The 20429-nt window shown below is 40.2% G+C and overlaps 1 long non-coding RNA gene across 16 annotated transcripts in view; it reads left to right on the forward strand.

Moving 5' to 3' along the window:
• The window catches only part of LOC110216080 (uncharacterized), a 177855-nt gene that overhangs the window by 115479 nt on the left and 41947 nt on the right, over positions 1 to 20429 (forward strand). For 12 of the 16 annotated variants that reach the window (XR_013486322.1, XR_013486328.1, XR_013486323.1 and 9 more), the window contains one exon: positions 17289 to 17442. The exons of the other annotated variants lie outside the window; for them this stretch is intronic. This is a non-coding gene — a long non-coding RNA (uncharacterized LOC110216080). The remainder of the gene's footprint in view (positions 1 to 17288; positions 17443 to 20429) is intronic. 16 annotated transcript variants of the gene reach the window in all.

Raw genomic sequence — 20429 nt, forward strand, 5'->3', positions numbered from 1 at the left:
AAAACAGTACTCCAATTGTAGTGTATCCAGGGCAGAATAGAGTGGGACACTGTGTGTGTGTGTGTGTGTGTGTGTGTGTGTGTGTGTGTGTGAGAGAGAGAGAGAGAGAGAGAGAGAGAGAGAGAGAGAGAGAGAGAGAGAGATGCATGTACTTTCATGTATCTAGTAGTCAGAGCATATGCTGTTTGCATATAGCAGGCAGAGAGGAGGAGAAGACAGAGGCCCTTGGGGCTCCTTTTTGGCAGCTCAGCAGAAGGGTATGCATTTGCATGCCAACCTCTGGCACGTGCCCTCCTCCCTCTGTAACTTTTAAATCAGATAATAAAGCCCTACAGTCCAGAAGTCCTTATATATATAGCCTGAATCTCTCTCCTGCTGTTCCCATTTCCTCTGCTCTGTCTTAAGTGGAAATGAAAAACATCTGGCTGCCGTATTTGTCCTTATGTACTTGAAAGACTGTATTAAGTCATCTGTCAGTCTTTTCTTCTCTTAGCCTCCTTTGACCTTTCCTCACAGGTCTCATTTTCCAGCCCTTTAATCATTTTCATTGCTCCCCTCTGGACCGTCTCCAGTTTGTTCAAATGCCTCTTAAAATGCAGAGCCTACAACTTAATGAAGAGCCTCAGTGACATTTCAGCAGCTTCTCTACCTCCTATCTCTCTCCCTGTTAGTACAACCTGTGCATATGCTGCCAGATTCATCTTTTTAAAACCCCACTTACATCACATTTCTCGTCTACTCAAAAATAATCAGTGGCTCCCCAGTGTTACCTGATCATGTCTGGCTTATTCCTGTACATGCTGTTACACTCATTCAAAATTCAGCAAACATTAAGCATCTTTTATGTGTAGGTTAATGTGGTTATGAATGCCAAAAAAAAAAAAAAGAAAAGAAATTTTGGAAGTGGCTGCTTTGCTTCATCCTAGAGGGAAGAATTACTACCACTACTGAAAATTGCGTTAAGCTTGATGTAAGAATAAAAAAAAAATCCTAATTAAAGCTATCCAACTTGGGAATGGACTGCTTAGAAAGATAGACTTTCTTTCCAGTTTCCTCCATCCTCTCCTCCAAGGTCTTCAGGCAGAGGTAGATTGGGTGACCACTGGAGTGGGGATGCTGAAAAGTAGATTCTTATCCAGATATGAGTTGGACTAGATGTCCTCTGAAGTCCCATGCAACCTTGAGATTCAACCTGATTCTGTGAACATACGGTTTGTACTCAAGAAACTTATAATTCAATTCAGTTTAATGAATACTTATTAAGAGGGTTTTTTTGTTTATTTGTTTATTTTGGAGAAATAGGCAGGATACAAAGTTTGTATCTTGTATATACCTAGTTGTTGATGTGTTGTCTTTCCCATTTCAGTATGAACTCTTTGAAGGCAAGGATTAATTTTTTGCCTTCGTATCTTCATACTTAGCACAGTACCCGGCACTTAGGAAGTGCTTAATAGATGCGTTTTGATTGATTATTTAGATAAGACAAGCTGTTTGCTTTCTTGAAGCTTATGGTCTGAGGAAATATGATAGGTACACTATAAGTATATACATATATTTACATATATACACATATAGATTTTTTTTAAAGGCAATTGGAGTTAAGTGACTTGCCCAGGGTCACACAGCTAGTAAGTGTCAAGTGTTTGGTCTGATGCCGGATTTGAACTCAGGTCCTCCTGACTTCAGGGCCGGTGCTCTATCCACTGCGCCACCTAGCTGCCCCCATAGTGTTTGTAAGGGTTGCAAAGCAATCTACATGTTATATCATTTGATCTGAAAAATCTTGTGAAGTAGGTGCTATTATTGATCCCTGTTTTACGGATGGGAAAACTGAGGCTTTGAGAGTTTAGGTGAATTGTCCAGGGCCACTCACCTCCAAAGTATCTGAGGCACAGTTGAAACTCTGGTCTCCAAGTCTAGTACTCTGTTCTCTGTACCCCCTTGTGAACTCCATCCCATTTCATGTTTAGCAGTACTACCTTGTTATATTTTTATATGTTGTCGTATTCTTTGTCTTATTGTCATTCGTGTGTCTGATTTGTTTCTCCAGTTTGATTGTTTATATGCTTCTTGAGGGCAGGGACCAAGTCATTTTCATGGCAGTGTTCTTTCCAAGATTGCTTTGCTCTGAGTGAAGCTGACCCAGCATTGTTAGTTAGCTTGAGTTGTATGCACGCTTCATCTCCTCAACTAGAATATGAAACTGCTTTTCTTAGGCATGGGCATTCTTACACATTGTTGTCTACCTCACCATAAAACCCTCTACCTTGCGTATATAGTGTGTGTGTTTATGATAGGCCTTTTTCTTAAAGTACAGATGCATTCTACTGACCAGAGAGTACCTGTATCTTTCTATACCAATAACATTCCAGGAAAGGGAGGAAAACAATCCTCAGATATATATTCTCTGGTTTTCTCTACTCTCCTAGGAATCATGGAAGGGTCTTCAGCAATCATTTAGGCCAACCTCAGTCTGAGACATGACTCTTCTCTCCATAATACCCTCACATAGCAGCCTCTTGCATACCTTCAACAAAGGAGAAATTTGCCTGTTCTACGGCACCCCTTATTCCAGGAAGTTCCTTTTTATATTGAGCTGGGATTTACCTCCTTACTTAAATCTAACCTCAAGGGTCAAGCAGAAATAAGTCTTTTCTTGGATTCTTTGAAGTAAGTTGCTTGTTGTATGTAACCCCTCTGCATTAGGTAAGTTTCTGAGAAACTATATAAAATGAATCCAGTTTCAATGAGGCATGGAAATGGAGCTACTGCTTTTGAGTGAGTTGGTAGGGACCTCAGCAGTCCTATACTAAAGCAGTTTTTTGCCACTTTGTCTCCTCTGCAGCCAAGCCTATTTCTTTTCTACAGGACAGCCCCTCAGAAATTTGAAGACCACTCTTATGCCCCTTTTCCACCATACTCTCCACTAGCATCCTTTTCAGGCTCAGCCATCCCCAGTTCATTCCATTCAACTTCCTAACTAGTTTCCAGTTCTCTAAACTCCTACTTTTCCAATCCATCTTTGCTACCACTGCCAAAACATTTTTCTTAGTGAACAGATTGGATCATGTCATTTCCCTGTTTTAAAATAAAAGTTCCTTATTTTGGCATTCAGCGTCTTCAGTTATCCTGGCTTCAACCTACATTCAACTCAAGGTATGTTTATTAAGCACGTGCTTTGTATGAGGCATTATGCTAGGTGAAGGGCGTACAAAGGTAAAATAAAACCATGCTTGCCCTCAAGAGCTTACATTTTTAACATTCCAGATTTGCTGTTATTTCCCTTCATGTACTTGGTGCATTAACCAAGTATGCTACTAGCTGTTGTTTGATTTCCTGCCTTGTCCTTCCTCTATGCCCAACATCCCCCATAGCTAAAATGAGTTCTCCGTACCATCACCTCTGTTGTCTTCCTTCTTCAAACTTTAGGTAGTACCTTCTCAATAAAGTCATCCCTGATCCCTCCCTCTAGAAATTCCTCAAGCTACTGTTGAATTTCTTTAATGCCTTTTATCATTATGCCCAACTCATTAGTTGTTATTTGTATTTATAACTTGGGAATATAGGATCATGAATTTAGAGTCAAAAGGGTCTTTAGATGCTATCTGGCTCAACTCCGTCATTTTACAAATGAGGATACTCAGGCTTCAAGAGGAAAAATGACTTGCGAAAAATTGGGCAGGTAGTAAGAGGTAGGAACCAAGATTTAGACCAGACCCTCTGGTTTCATATCCATCAGTCTTTTTTACTGCACCATAATTCTACCCCAGATAAACTGTCATTTTTCACCTTTGCATCCCTAGTGCTTAGCAAGGGACCTTAGGAGAGGTATCTTAAAATTGAATTAAGTTCCCCTTCCAATGTAATACATGGACCTTTGCCTTTCAAGGCTAAGATTCTATTCTTTGAATAGACCATTTTAGATGGAGCATTGGGTTTGTGATAATGATGATACTGTTCAGCTATAGAGTACTCTGCAATTTATGAAGTGCCTTTACACACATTATCTCATTTGTATAGGAAGAGAATAGTGGGAAATGAGACTTCAAAGGTAAGACTTTGGCCAGACTATAGAAAACCTGTTTAGACAGGGAACATAGGGAGTAGTGAACCTTGAAGGTTGATAAACTGAGCAATAGCATGATGTATAAGAAAAGCACTGGGAATCCCCAAGCTTCTGAACCACCCTTGAGTCTAGTATCTCTGCTCTTACAGTACTATAAGACTTAACTATGTACTGTAAGACTTTGGACAAGGTACTTCCCCTCTCTAAATCACAGTTTACCCTTGTGCCAAATGAGGGGTATAGACTACATGACTTCAAAGGTCCCCTTCTAGTTGTGATATCCTGGGATTCTAGTCTTCTCAATTTTAAGATGATAGGGGTTAGATTAGAAGATGTCTGTGGAGTCCCGCCCAGGTCTAAAATTTTCTATTTGGGGGCAGAATTTCTGGGCTTTTAAGTGTAGAGATTTTCCAAATTGCATTCTAAGGCTTTAGGAGATGTGTTTACCAAGGGAAGATAGGAAATTACCTGCATAATATCTTAGATAGAAAATATAGACCCTGATCAAGGTGATTTGTGTGTTGCCTGACAGAGGGATAAATTGAACTTGAGGTAGCTGATTCTACATATCCTGGTTCTCGCGTTTTGTTTGTTGTTGTTGTTGTTGTCATTGATGAGAGAGGAGGTGAGAGGAGAGAGTCAGGGAGGAGGGAGGGAAGCAGACAGAGAAGGGGCGAAGCTCTTTTCCCATGTGATGTTTGTGGTTTAAAACCCCCATTTCCTGAAGAGTAATAGGAAGCTGGCGTAGGAGATCAGCTGTGGTTTGGAGGGCTCATTGCTCATAGGTTTGTGCAGTCGAGCTTCTGGTTAGAGGCTGTCTTCTGGCATAGTTATGTTCCAGACACTGTTTCAAGTTGAAAATCAGCAGTCCATGCGGTGGGCCCAGAGTGGAATTCTCATTCTATCCGGTTACTCAGCGTTCTGCAGCAGATGGTCTTTCTGCTCCATGAGGATTTTCTGTAGAGTGAGGCATGTGTTTCCGACAGCTGATCTGTCCCTGGAGAGCCAAGAAAATGAAACCATTTTAAAAGCAATGCTGGCGTCTCTCCTTTCCCTGCAACTGAGATTATGGAAAAGGCATCTTTTATAATAAGCAGCTTTGCTTGGCCTGTAGGAGATGAGAGGCTGTATGCAGAGTGGGTAATTTTGGTTTTCCTGATGAAAGGCATTGTCATTATTTCCAACCTCATGCACACTTCAGCATTCCCTTTAATCTCCTGTATCAAAGTGTTGCTCTGATTTTGCATGCAAGCATGTGTGAGTGCAATTTATCTAATAAATTGTATTTGTTCCTGGTATTAAAGGATGGGAAAGCTGGTGGTAATGTGAAAGTCAGGTTGCCTCTGTGGTATGTAAAGAAGGAGCAGAAGTGCCGATCCAGCATCCATTTGATGAATGCCTGGCAGAGGCAACTTTTAGCAGCCTTTGGGTACCCCGGATGGTTTTTACTAGAGGAGGGAATGCTGTGGGCACATGGAGGAAAGATCGTTGGGCTTAGAAGTCAGAACACTTGAACTTTGACATTTACTAGCTATGTAGACTTCTAACTTCTCTGAAACTCCGTTTCACCACCCATAAATAGGGGCAATGAGATTTGGACCCTCTAATTTACATGAATTTTGTCACAAAGATGCTGTGAGTGGAAGTCATGATATAGTGGCTGGAGTCAGAAAGAACTGGGTTCAAATTTAACTTCTGTGCTTACCTCCTCACCTGTAAAATGGACATAATGATAGGATGCTTCACAGAGTTGCTGTGGAAACCAAATGAGATGATTATATGTAAAGTGCTTTGGAAATTTTAAAGGGCTGTATAAACTTTTTAAAGTCTTTTTAAAAAGCTGTGTTAAGTAGATGTGAGGACCAAATACATAGATGTACTCATTGAAAGAGACCACTAGTTTTAGAATCAGAAGGCCTGAGTTTGAATCTCTCTTCCCCCCACCCTCATACATGGATGATTCTTACTTGGCCCTTCAGACCTCCTCTGTCTTTCCTCCATTTCATAGCCAGATTCCTGTCTGCATTCTTTCTTCATTCTCTCTGCTCTTACTCACCTGCTAGCCCTTCTGCATTGTCTTCTGACCTCATCTCTTAACTGAAAGTGATTTCTCCACAGTTACCAGTGATCTCTTAATGGGCAAGCCTGATGACCTTGTCTTAAGTTTTGTCGCTTTTAACCTTTCTGCTTCTTTTGACTCTGCTGCCCACCCCCCAGCCTGAGCTCTGCCCCAACCCCCCTGAGGTTTTGTGACCTAGTTGGCTCCTGGCTCTCCTCCTGCCTGCCTCCTGCTTCTCATTCTTCCTTGCTGACTCTCCATCCTTTGCGTCCAGATGCCTAACTGCAGATACACCCCTAGGCATTATCCCTCTTTCTATGCTATCTCTTTTGTTGACCTCTTCAGGTCCCGCGGGCTTGATTATCATCTCTATGCAAATGATTCTAACTGATGGCCTGATCCTGATCCTGGTACTCGGCTCCAGACTAATCTCAGAGGAGGAGACCAGGCAAGACTGGAAGAGATTAGAATGTTAGCATTGGAAAGGACTTTAGAAAGTTAAGTGTTTCTTTTGAAATTATATTATTTTTAAAGCCAGAGAGGAGGGAGGCTTCTTCCCGCATGTGGAAGGCATTCAGGTAATAGTGCCATTTCCTCTTCCAAATTCCAATCGTCTGGGAAGTTATTTACTTAGATACCTTGTGTCAGTTTGCATGGATTCCTATAAAGTGGTCCTAGGAGAGTAATCATTTTTCTTCCTTCTTGTCTTGTTAAATTGCTTATGTAAATTCCTACATAAGTGGTCATAAGACAGAGTCAGTACTGTGAATGCTTCTAGTTTATAGTCTTAGGAACCCCCTCTAGACATGATTCTCTTCAAGGCAAATTTTGTAAATGAGAAGGTGAGATGAGAGCTGTCTTCAGAGAGTGAGGAGAATAGAATATAAAAGGAGGGATCATTGGAATCATAGATTTAGAGCTGGATGAGATGCTGTAGATCAGGGATTCTTAACCTTTTCTGTGTGTGTGTGTTGTGAGACCCCTTGGAAGAGGGAAGAGGCTTTTACCAGACAGGAAAGCCTAGGGCTCCTTCTCAAAATGTTTTTTAAATGTATTAAATAAAATACGTGGGATCACAAAGAAAATAAATTATATTGAAATACAGTTATCAAATTTTTTTGCACTAAATAATATTTTATTTTTTCAATGACATGTAAAAATAATTTTCAGCATTCATTTTTGTAAGATTTTGAGTTTCATATTTTTCTCCCTCCCTTTCTTCCCTCCCCCTTGCCCAAGACAAGCAGTCTGATATAGGTTATACATTATACAATCATATCAAACATTTCCACATTAATTATGTTATATCAAAATATTAAAAAAAACATTCCGTGTACACCATGTTACGAACTTCTGCTTCTGATGATCTAGTTCAATCCCATCATTTCACAAATGAGGGTTACGGAAGTGAATTGACTTGCTAGTGTCTTGTGTGGCAGAAGCAGGTACCAAACAGGGGTATTCAGGCCATTTGAGTTCTGAAGACAGAACTAAGAGCAGTGTGTTGAAATTCATCTTTAATGAAGTTTACATTTCAGTAGATGATCCATGAGCCTCAGAAGGCTACCTGGTGATGAGCCTCTCTTAACTTAGGTGGAGTAGTCTTTGAATAGCAAATATCACTGAGACTCTCAGGCTTTGCAAGAAAAGGTAGTTAATGGTCAGACAGGGTTATGTTTCATATTAATATAAAGGAAGGAGGAAAAAAGGAAATATGCATTTATTAAGGACTTACTGTGTGCCAGTCCTAGGGATACAAACAAAAAGAAACACAATTCCTGCCCTCAAGTCTTTTATATTCTAATGGTGGTAAACAACTGATAAAAGCAAGCTGAAAAGTGGGAGAAGATGAAGATACTCTGGATGGGTTCATGGTTTTGAAGTTTCAAACCAGGAACAGCATCAGAAGGGAATTGAAGGCCAGCCTGAGCCCCTCCAAAAAAACTGAGGTTCCAGGAGGTCACCCATAGAAGAAGATGGCAGGCCTTACAAAGGGGTATTCCAAGTTGAGAAGACTGAAGGGACAGTAGTGGGCCCTTTTCACACTGGAACTTCCAAGTTCAAAGATGAGATAGCCACAGAGATGTGGTTTTGAAGTCCAGAAGCCAGGAAAAGGACCCTGAAGGAAATGGTGAACTTCTTTAAAATTGTAACTGTCCAAAAAATTTTGAAGATAATGAGTTTCCTATCATTAACAGTATTGAGGCAGAAACTGGACAACTATTTGTTAGGAATGTGTTAGGATTCTTTCATTGGGTTGTGGTAGAATTAGAAAACTTGGAGGATTCTTTATCAATTCCAAGATTTTATCATTGTAATATATTCTGTGAGATAATATACATAAAACACTTCACAAAGCTTAGAATATTCTGCCTGTTAGCCCTTTTTATATATACACTTTCTTGTACTTTTTCTGGCTAATGGATCAGAATGATTGGAGAATTCTCAAAATTCCTTTCTAGTCAACTGGGTATTGAGGCTAGAAATTGGGGTCTGGAAAAAGTGGTTGAATGTTCTGTGGTTTCATCTTAGATTATCAACTTCACCATGGCTGGGCCTGTGTCTTCCTTAGTTCCACGAAATACAAAATGGTGCCAGTGAGCCGGTTTTTAAAGACTTCTGGATAATGATGTAGAAGTCTTTTGATGAGTGGCTTCCTAGCTTCTGAGTGTCAGTTTGGATGGGGACTCCCCTACCTAACCTAGTGAAAAAAGGATGGATGGGAACTCCTAGAGTGAATAGAGAAGTATTGGAGGGACTCAAAAAGCTACTACCTGTTCTAAGAAATATTTTGACTAATTAATGGTTTAACTATTTTCAAACCTACTGAGGCCTGATATTCATGAAATTCATAGAATCTCAGAGCTGGGAGGGAACTCACATGGAATTCATGGAATCACAGAGCTGGAGGGGACCCTATCAGCAAAATGAATGGGTCATATTAGACTTTAGGAAGTCATTCTGCCTTTCTGGGCCTCAGTTTCCTCATCTGTAAAATGAGTATTTTATTAGATGATCTCTAAGGTTCATTTAACTTTTAATTTCACAAACCTTTACTAAGCATCTTTTCCCATTTAACATTTAGGTAGGTGCTAAGGAGGGCTATGTTTAAGTTTTAGGTCATTTGGCCTAACTTCTTCCTTTTGCTGATTTAGCTGGAGGACGGAATAAATTTTTGTAACTTTCTTGTGTATTTTAAAGGAATAGCAAGTTATGTGTAGTAGATTTGCAATTTCATGTAAAATCATTTAAAAAATTATAGTGTTATAGAAATGCTTGTTTTATTCTATGAATTAAAAATAAATTTTTAAAAAAGAAAATAAATAATCATACCAAAAAACAACAACAACACCACCTTGAAAGTGATTCTTTCAGGGTCACTTGAGATAAGGATCTAGATCTTTTCATAATTTAACTAAATTAAATCATGATTGGTACATCGTGGGAGGCAAAGATAAAGGGTTGGACTTGGAATCAAGAGGACCTAAATTGAAATCCTCTGAATAAATTACTTAACCTCTTGAAGCCTCAGTTTCCTCATCTGTGAAATGAGGATAATAATAGCACCTCACAAGGTGATTGTGAGGATCAGATTAACTAATGTATGTAAAATGCCTTGCAAACCTTAAAGTACAGTACAAATGCCAATTGTTGTTATCATCGTCATTATTATTAATTGCAAGCCAGCTATAATGGGAAGAGCACTGATGATAGACTTCAGAAGACCAGTGTTCGAAACTGGCTCTGACATTTACTAGCTGTGTTAACGATTCTGGGGCAGGTCACTTCATGGTTATTCTTTAGAGCCTTCCTATCTTTGCAGTCTCCTTACCCACACTCTAACCCAGACTCTAACCTTGCTATTGTTCTTTGATTACAATAGTCTCCTGACTCCTCGATTTTTCCCTAACTTCCCCAATTCTAGAATGCTTTTTGTCTCCAGGCCTCTCGGATCTTCAGTCTGAAGGAGGCCTTTCCCTGTCCTACACCCTAGTACTTTCGCTCTGAGATTACCTCTTGTTTACATTGTACGTGCGTATTTGTCATGTGTCCCCCCCCCCCCCCCCCCCCCCCCCGCACTCGAATGGCAGCTCCTTGAGGGAAGGAAGCACGAGGTTTTTTTGGATCCTTAGTGCCTAGCTTAGCCTTATGCATAGCTTGCTAACTGACTGGAGCCTGTTTGAATTCAAATCATTCCCTTCACTAGACCGTTGTAAGGAAAGTGCTTTGTGTAAATCTTGAATTCTACTGAATTGTGAGTTATTCATCCTAGATCTAGATGGGGAGGGAACCTCAGGCCGTCCATTCTATTCAGTAAACGTTTAAGTGCCTTGCTATGTGCCAGGTTGGGGCAGCTAGATGGTGCAGGGGATTGTCACAAGCCTGCAGTCTGGAAGACCTGAGTTCTGGCCTCAGACACTTATTGGCTGAGTGACCTTGTTTGCCTCAGTTTCCTCATCTGTAAAATGAGCTCAAGAAGGAAATGGCAAACTTCTCCAGTATCTTTGCCAAGAAAACCTCAAATGGAGTCACAAAGAGTCAGACATGACTAAAAAGACTGAACCAACGTGCCAGACACTGTGCTGAGGATAGAAAAAAAAGGAAAAAGGCAGTCCCTGCCCTCAAGGAGCTTACTGTCTAAAAGCAAAGCAAGCTATACACGAGATAAATAGGAAGTAATTAACTGCAGGAAAGCACTGGAATTAAAGGGGGCCTAAGGGAAGGCTTCCTGTAGAAGATAGGATTTTAGTTGGGACTTAAAGGAAGCCAGGGAGGTCAATAGCTGGATTTGAGGAGGGAGAGCATTTCAGACATGGGGGACTGCCAGGGAGAATGCCCAGAGCTAAGAGATGGAGTGTCTTGTTGGTGGAACAGCCAAGAGGCCAGCGTCACTGGAAGGAAGACTAGGGTATAAGAATACTGGAAAAGTAAGAGGGATGCTAGGTTATGAAGGACTTTGAGTGCCAAACAGAGCATTTTGTATATGCTCCTGGAGGTCATTGGGGTTTATTGAGGGGAATGGGCTGGGTGACATGATCAGACATGCATTTGAAGAAGAATCACTTGGTCTGACAGCTTTATCTTGTTGACATTTCCTCCAATCCCCTGCAGCTTTACAGGCAGTGAAACCAAGGACCCTGGAGGCTAAGTGACTTACCCAAGGTCACACAGGTATTACAACATCTGAGACAGGATTTGAACCCAGTTCCTTGGACTCCAAAGTCAGCATTCACTCCGCTGTATATGCTACATGTCCAGGATTGTGTCTTATGCCACTTTTTTCATGCAAGTCATCTTCAGTAATAGTTTCAGTGAGATATGGATGACTCGAGTACTGTCTTGGAAGACAGAGAAGACCATCAATAAGCCTGTCAAAGAGAACTTCCATGGAGGGCGTGAGGAAGAGATGGAAGAGGAATGTGTAGGATGAGAGGATGACGATGGATTGTGATTTGCCTTGGTGCTTGCAGTAGCCGCTTTAGTGAGCTCAGATATACTGAGGTCTTAGAGTATATTATTATCATTTTGAATATTTCTGGCAGAGAGTCACAGTTTCACAGTCTTCTCCTTCTAGTCTCTGATGTATATGGAAATGCTCATTTATATGATATTTGTTAAGAATTTTTTTAAACGAATTTTTTTTCCCCCAAGAGCGTAATTTTTTCTTACTGGCCTTAATGCCCAGAGAGCAAAAGACTAAACATAGGAGCAGATCTTTCCTAACTAAGGTAACGTTTAAAAATGACAAAGGTAAACACAGAGCAAAACAAAAGAGAAAAGGGTCTAGATGGATGTGGTGGGCCCTGGCAGGAGCCTCCTGTGCTCCCTGTACTCCCCCCTGCCTTTTATAACCAGCTGTCACCTCTGGATTTCTCTGGGTCAGACCTTTGCAAGTACAGATTGAAAATTAAACAAACAGCGGTTGCTTTATAAATATTTAACTCCCACTGTTTAGGAGTTACTCAGCACAAGAGACAAAATAAAGAGTTCACAACTGTCTACATGAGCAGCCCTTTTCTGATGTTGGGTCCCCGAGGCAGGCAGAGTAACAGTTCTGAAGCTTTCTTTACCGTGGGGTGGTATTACTCTCATCTGTTTTGGCGTATGTAGTCTTGGGGGGTGTCTGTAAAGCTATTTATAGATAGCTCTGTCTATACATTGGTTTACATTTATATATACTTGAGGTCTTACAAAGGGGATCACAAAAATCTATTTCCCTCTCTTCCCTTCTTCCTCTCCTTTCCTTCTGTCTTTTAACCATTTGAGAAACATAAGCAATTTCACTTTTTCTTTTTTCTGATTATAGGGCAGGCCACATGCCTAACTCTAGGAAAAATACGTAACCTCAGAATGCTCTGCTGCTATGGACTTTAAATGGTTCCATATCATCCTTGGGAAAAATAGTGATTGGTGGTAGTGGTGTCACTGATCATGGAGTCTGGCATACTATAGCCTGCAGACCAAATCCAGCCTGGTGCCATTTTTTTGTATGGCACAAGCTAAGAATGGTTTTTATATTTTAAACTTTAAGAATTAAAATGATCAAATTTATTTAAATTTTTAAAAATTTATTTAAAAATTAAAAAAAAATTCTTTGCTTGAGGGCAGTACAAAAAACAGGCAGTGGGGTCAGAGGCTGTAGTGTGCTGACCAGTGTTCTAGAGAACAGCCAAAAAGTGGTCACCCCCACCTTTGCTTGAATATCTCCAGTAAGAGGGAAATTCACCACCTCCTCACTCTCACTCCCCCAAATCCAATCACAATTGTTAAGTCTTATCAACACCACGTTCCTTACATTTCTTACATATGTCCCCTTCTCTCCTCTGACACTGCCACCACCCTGGTGTAGGCCCTTATCACCTCATGCCTGAATTATTGAAATAGCTTGCTGATTCACCTCTGTGCCTTACATCTCTCCCCACTGAAGTCCATCGGTTAACTCAGCTGAAAAAAGTGATCCTCCTTAAGTGCAGGTCTGACTATTGCATGCTCCTCCTCAACAGACTTCATTGGATCTCTGTTACTTCCAAGACCAGATACAAAATCATCTGTTTGGTTTCTAAAGTCCTTACTCTCCTCCATGTACTCTGTGGTCCGGTGATGCTGCCTTCCTTGGAGATCTCACACAAGGTGCTCAAATCTCCTAACTCCTACCATTACCACTGTCTATCCTCTATGTCTGAGATTCTCCACTTTTGATTTCCTTCAAATTTCAGCTAAAATCTCACCTTCTGAAAGAAGCCTTTCCTGATCCTTCTTAATGCTAGTGTCTTCCCTCTGTTGGTTAACTCCAATTATTCAGGTAATAGAGCACCAGATTTGTAGTCAGAAAGACCCGAATTCAAGTCCACCTTTGGAGACTTACTGATTCTGTGACCCTGGGCAAGTCATTTAATATGGAGATAATGATAGTACTTTGCCTCACGGCATTGTTGTGAGCCTCAAATGAAATAATCATTGTAAAGTCCTTAGCACAGTGCCTGGCACATAATACTCTCTAAATGTTAGTTATTATTATTATTATTTTTATTATTATTATTATTATTTTGTGTATCTTGTTTGTACATAGTTATTTACATTTTCCACCATTAGGTTGTGAGTTGTTGAAAGGTAGGGACTATTTTTTGCCTTTCTTTGTATCTCTAGCACTTAACACAAGGCGTAGCACATAAGAAGTGCTTAATCAATGCTTTTTGACTTGACTACTTCCAGATGCAGCCCATTCCACTTTTGGGTAACTATAATCAATAACATTTTCCTGGCATCAAATCTGAATTTCCATATTTACAGATGATTATACACATATCATATGTGTAGAATAAATGGTGAATATGTGACATGTATGTGATTTTGTGTGACTTTGTGAAGTTCCTTTCTGTCAGCAACTCTTTGAAATGAGTAGGGCAAGTATTACAGTCTCCATTGTATTGATCAGAAAAGTATAGCTAGACAAACAAAGCCAATGCAACTAAGATTAGAAGGAAGGTAGAAAATTGGGAAAGAAATTTTTACAACTAGTCTCTCTGATAAAGGCCTCATTTCTAAAATATATAGAGAATTAAGACAGATTTATAAGAACATAAGCCATTCCCCAATTGATAAATGGTCAAAGGATATGAACAGACAGTTCTCAGATGAAGAAATTAAAGCCGTCTATAGTCATATGAAAAAATGCTCTAAATCGTTATTGATTAGAGAAATGCAAATCAAAACAACTCTGAGGTACCACATCACACCTAGCAGATTGGCCAACATGACAAAACAGGAAAATGATAAATGTTGGAGAAGATGTGGGAAAATTGGAACACTAATATATTGTTGGTGGAGTTGTGAAATGATCCAACCATTTTGGAGAACAATTTGGAACTATGCCCAAAGGGCTACAAAAATGTGCATACCCTTTGATCCAGCAATAGCACTTCTAGGGCTATATCCCAAAGAGATCAAACAAATGGGAAAAGGACCCACATGTACAAAAATATAAATAGCAGCTCTTTTGTGGTGGCAAAGAATTGGAAATTGAGAGGATGCCCATCAATTGGGGAATGGCTGAGCAAGTTGTGGTATATGGATGTAATGGAATACTATCGTGCTATAAGAAATGATGAACAGGCTGACTTCAGAAAAACCTGGAAAGACTTATATGGTCTGATGCTGAGTGAAGTGAGCAGAACCAAGAGGACTTTGTACACAATAACAGCCACGTTATGCAGTGACTAAGATTGTTAAACTGAACCCTTCTCAGCATTACAAGGATCTAAGACATCTCCAGAGGCCTCAGGTTGGAAAATGCCATCCACATCCAAAGAAAGAACTACGGAAGTCAAATCGCTATCACTTATTTTTACCTTGTGTTGAGTTTTGTTTCATCTTTCTGATGGTTCCTCCTATTGGTTTTAATTTTTACTTACAACTTCACTAATGTGAAAATATGTTTAATAGGAATGTAAATGTAAAGCCAATATCAGATTGTGCGCCGTCTCGGGGAGGGTGGGGGGAGGAAGGATGAGAAAAACTTTCAACTCAAAAGCATGTGGAAGTGATTGTTGATAAATCAAAATAAATTAATAAAATTTTTAAAAAAAGAATAGCTCATAGGCAAAAATGAAAAAAAAAAAAAAAAAAAGTATAGCTGGTTGAGTTGCTCAAAGTCACTTGACTAGGAAGTGATAGGACCAGAACTTGAAGACTGGGTTTGGAGTCAGGAGAGCTAAGTTTGAATCCTGTATCAGATTACCATGTGACCATGTACATGTGAGTTTGTGAGGATTATTGTTCTTGTCTGTAACAGAGCTTTAAGGTTTGCTAGGTGCTTTCTGTGTCATCTTACTTGATGCTCACAACAACCCTATGAGGTAATTACTATTATAACCCTCGTTTTATAGGTGGGGAAATTGAGGCAGAAAAAGGTGACATCGCTAGTAAGTGTCTGAGTCAGATTTTGAACTCAGGTCTTGATGGCTCTAAGACCATCACTGTGCCACCTAGCTGCCTGTAACATGGGAACAATAATATTTGTATCACTACATCACAGTGAAACATGGTTGTTTTGAGGGGAAGCACTTTGTGAAATTTAAAGTACTTGAAGAATTCAAGATAGACCATGAAGTCAGGAAGACCTAGTCTTGTCTCTGTGATGTGCTAACCATGTGACCCTGGGGAAATCAACTTGACGATCCTGTCAGCTTTCCATGGATTCAGTTGTCATCTCAGTGGAGATAACCAGATCTCTTTATCCAGCCCTAGTCTCTTTTCTGGAACTTCAGTGCAACCAGTTATCTGTTGAACATTTTGAACTGAATCTTTGCCCCCAAACCCATGCTTCTCTGAACTTCTCTATTACTTGAGGATAGCAACATCCTTCCAGGCACCAAAGTTCACAACCTTGGTCTCATCCTTCACTTATTTCTCTTTCTTACCTCGCTTATACAGACAGTTCATTGACATAATTCCACAGCATGTCAAGCATATGTGTTGCCTCCTTTCCATTTGCACAGGCATCACCCTAGTTTAGGCCCTCCTTAACTCCCACTTGGACTACTTCAATAGTCTTCTAGTTGGACACCAGTCCATCTTCCACACAGTCAAGTCAACAATCATTACTCTCTGCCATTCAGTGTGCCCGGGGCCAAGGATACAAATAGGACCTTGCATTCTATTGAGGGGAAGACAACACATAAAAAAGAATTGAAAAACAGGCACGGTACCACCATGGGTGTGGCATGTTGGCAATGTCCAGAGAATGAAGGATGGCTAGACTGTACTTTTCCTAAAAACAGGTTCTAGGAGGAACATACCAATAGGAGAAAGAAGCCACAGAGCTGGAGGGGAAAGATAGCTGAGGCATGATGGCAAAGATTAGAGAATGGACACAGCGTCCAAGTGATTTTCAAAAAAAAGCATGTTACCTCTCTTCCCATTCCCCTCTTCCCCCAATAAATTCTCTTGTCTCCCACTTATCTCTAGGATCTAATATGAATTGAGTTCAGCATTTAAAGTTCTTCAAAACCTAGCCCTTTCCTATCTTTTTAGTCTTTTAACATCCTATTCTCAACCAAGCACTCTATGGTCAGAGTGCCATATTGACTTAATTTTGGTTCCCCATTCACAACTCTACATCTTCTGTCTCATTGTCTGTTCTTCCGCTGTTTGTATCCAGTTTCTTCCTGGGCATTTATTTTGTATATGTGGACTTACATATGTTGCCTTTCCGCCCCTCCCTAGAATGTAATTTCTTTGAGCACAGAGACAATTTTTAAAAATTTTGGTATCTTCCCTTAGCAAGGTGCATAATGAATACATCATCACTGAGCAATTTCACTTCTGTGCCCAAGCCACTCTGGAAGACCAAGTTGCTCTGTATTATTAGAGTGAGTTTCCAACACCACCAACAAAATCCAAATCTTTGGTTTCTAAGACTAATATATTTTTCTGTGATCTGCTAAGCTTGTACAGACTTGAAATGATTGAAGTAACCTTTCCTTCTCTCTGCTTCTCCCCTCCACCTCACCCCTAAAGTTAGGTTATAAACAAAATCTCTTTAAATTGTTGGTTTTAAAAATATTTGCCAATTTGTTTTGGGGCTGAATGATGTTTGTATTCTCCCTTCCATTTTAAAGTGTATTTCAGGGTTTGTTTTATTTTGTTTTATGTAATTTTCAGTCTTTCAATGGAAAGTATCAGTAACAAATTTGGAATCAGAAGTCAGAAGATTTGCATTGGAAGCCCACCTTTACCACTGATCATGTATATGACCTTGGTCAAATTACTTACCCTTTTGGAGTCTTGGTTTCCTCATCACAACTCCTGGCACATCGTAAGTACTAATTAAATGCTTGTAGAATGATAAATTCTAGCCCTAACATTCATCAGTTCTTCCTAGCACTTGGTTTCTTTTCCTCTTTTTCGGGTCTTTCTTGTGAAAGTGGCCATCTTTCACTTATACCCTCCCAAAACATACCCAAATTCTATAGCTCCTTTAAAAAAGGTCAAATGAAACACAATCCAGGATCCACAGCACTAAACTAGAAATAGAGTGGTTCTACCACTAATGATCTCTGTGACCTTGAGAAAATCACTGCTTCCTCAGGGTTGAATCAAATAATTCCTAAGGTCCCTGTTGACTCTGACATTCTAAGGCTTTGTGAATATAGTTTTCATGGGTTTGAAAAGTACAAGAAAGCCAGAGGACCCAAGCAACATCTTTTTTTTTTTTTTAATATGTGTATTGTTTTAATTTAAACACAAAACTTGAGACATGACATATACACTTGAGAAAAATAGCAGAAAGAGGGATTGGGAAGTTATTAAAAATCTCATTCCCTGTCCCAATTATTAGATACATTTGAAGACAGCAGAAAAGAGGACAAATAGTGTTGTGTACAAGGCAGAATTTCAACTAGCTCCTGGGAGAATCCAGCTTCCTCCATACTACTTTGTCGTCTCTCCAACCAAAAGGAAAGAAACCTGACAATCCCAATTTCAGTGAGATCTACACACCCTCATCCTTCCCTTCTAATGCTAAATGAAGGCCTGCTCCTCTTCTCACTTCCTCTCTAATCTACCTCATTTGCTTCCCCCCCACCCCCCATATATCAATTAATCAATCAAGCTAGCATTTTAAAAGTACCGACTATGTGCCAGGCACTGTTCTTCAAACTAGGGGCTAAAGACAAAAGACACAGTCCCTGTCCCTTCCATTCTGTTGGCTCCCTGCAATGGCTCCTGGATAACACTACAGTACTCTGGCAACTAATGCTTCACTTTGCTTCTGGAAGGAGGATAATCTGCTTCCCAGCAAGGTGATTTCCCGTAAAAGTCTGAAGATGATTGGGGGGTAGGCCCTACCCCAACCCCCTCGAAGCCTTTCAGGAAAGCCCTGGTAAGGAGAGTAGCTATTAGGAAGGCTAATCTTTCTGATAAATTACAAATTCCTAAAGGATAGAGACTTTTTTGAATTTTTGTCTATGTATCCCTAGGTCTAGTACAGTGCTTGGTATGTAGCCGATGTTTAATAGATGTTCAATGAGGAAACTGAGGCCCAAAGAGTACCAAGCTTACATTGGTAGTAGATGGCAGAGGTAGCAATTAAACCTGGGTTTTCTGACTCTAAATCTACTCTTTCTACAGGCCATTTTCTGCCCTGCCTCCAAAACTATTGGAGCCTCCTCTCCCTTGCCCTCCCCTCCATACATTTTGTTCGAGAATTATATCAATGTTACAATAGCCTCTGAAAAGGACTTGTCAATGGATTGTCCAATAATGCCATTTAACATCTTTGTGACATCCAAGACCATCATTCCTTTCTTCTGAACACCACCCCCAACATGTGTTGTCTTCCCCATTGAGAAGTAAGCTCCTGGAGAAAAGAGATGATTACAGTTTTGCATTTGTATCCTCAGTGCTCAGGACAGTGCTCTTACTGCTGTGCTCCCAGCTCAAGTAAGCATTCATTCATTCATTCACTCTCAATGTCCTCCTTTCTGGGTTCTCTTCTACTTTGTTTCCTCTCCTGAGGAAGGGAAACTGTTTCCTCAGGTCACACTAATTTTGTTCCTTCTCCCTTCCCTGTTTCACCACCTTTAGTTAACAGTAGGCTTTCCCCTTCTCCTTCCCCCAGCACGAATACATTGTCCTGAAAGACTGCTTTTAAAACAGAAGTCTACTTAATTCTGCCTAGTCTGAAGGAGTAGTTAATTCTTCCCAGGCCAGAGGTAATTCACGAAAGCATGAGAGAAACCAACCAGTCAGCCCAATACCAACCAACCCTTCATGAATGACTCTACTGACACTGGAGAGGGAAGGAAACTGACTGAATGGCTTGTTAATCAGCATCACTCCCTTCCAAATGAAACAAATGCAAACCTCAACTTCCAAACTAGATGAGACCTTCAAGCAAAGAATGTCAAAGCCAAAAGAAACCTTAGGGAAAGAAGCATCTCTTTTAACCCACCTCATTTTGCACATAAGGCAATTGACTTGTATAAGGTCGTACTCAAGTCTGCTCTATTTACAAGACAATGTCACCCCAAGCACAGGTGGCTGAGAATTTCAGTCCAGCACTTGTTCACTCCTCCTACAAGAGCTGAGCACTGCCCAAAAGGCTTTGGGAGGAGAGGGAGAATTTGACAGGCAGCTAGCCAGTTCTCCTGTGCAGTTAAAATCCTTCAGTTCATTTTGAATAGCAATAAACTGTTGCTAAACCCCTCTAAAACCCTCACTCACTGAGTCTTTTTCTGATGCCAAATTGAGTGTGTCTATTCAGATAAGAGGACGAGGATAAATCTATCCCTATTTTCCAGGTGAAAAAACAAAAATACCGAGAAGTCTATTTTGTTCCCCAAAGTCACAAAACTACTGACTTCTGTATCCTCTTCCATTTTATGGATGAGCTCATCCTGTTCACATTCACAGTGATGATCATTAATTGTACGTATCCTTCCATCTTATTCTCTTATATTTTCCCTTCTCTTTCTTTCCCACTTGCTCTTTATAAAGAAGGGGGTAAGAGAGGAATGTGCTCAGCACCAGTGCTTTAAGTTTGATGCAAACTGCCAAGCAACATCTTTTCACTGTTTTTGGACAAGAATGGAAAAAGTGGTTTGCATAATTGTATTGCTAAATGGGACTGACTGGATCCAAGAAGTGTTGATTAATAAATTCACGTCAACATGATGGGAGATCTTTAGCGAAATTTCCCTCCTTGACCTCACTCTATTCATCATCGTTATTAACTTGTTCTATGATAGAGTATTGGAATAGAAGTTGTATGTGATAATGACTAGAGAGTTAGGATAGCAGCAG

This window comes from Phascolarctos cinereus, unplaced genomic scaffold, assembly GCF_003287225.1.
Source record: "Phascolarctos cinereus isolate Bilbo 61053 unplaced genomic scaffold, phaCin_HiC Scaffold_4;HRSCAF=312, whole genome shotgun sequence".
In the NCBI taxonomy this organism is placed as follows: Eukaryota; Metazoa; Chordata; class Mammalia; order Diprotodontia; family Phascolarctidae; genus Phascolarctos; species Phascolarctos cinereus.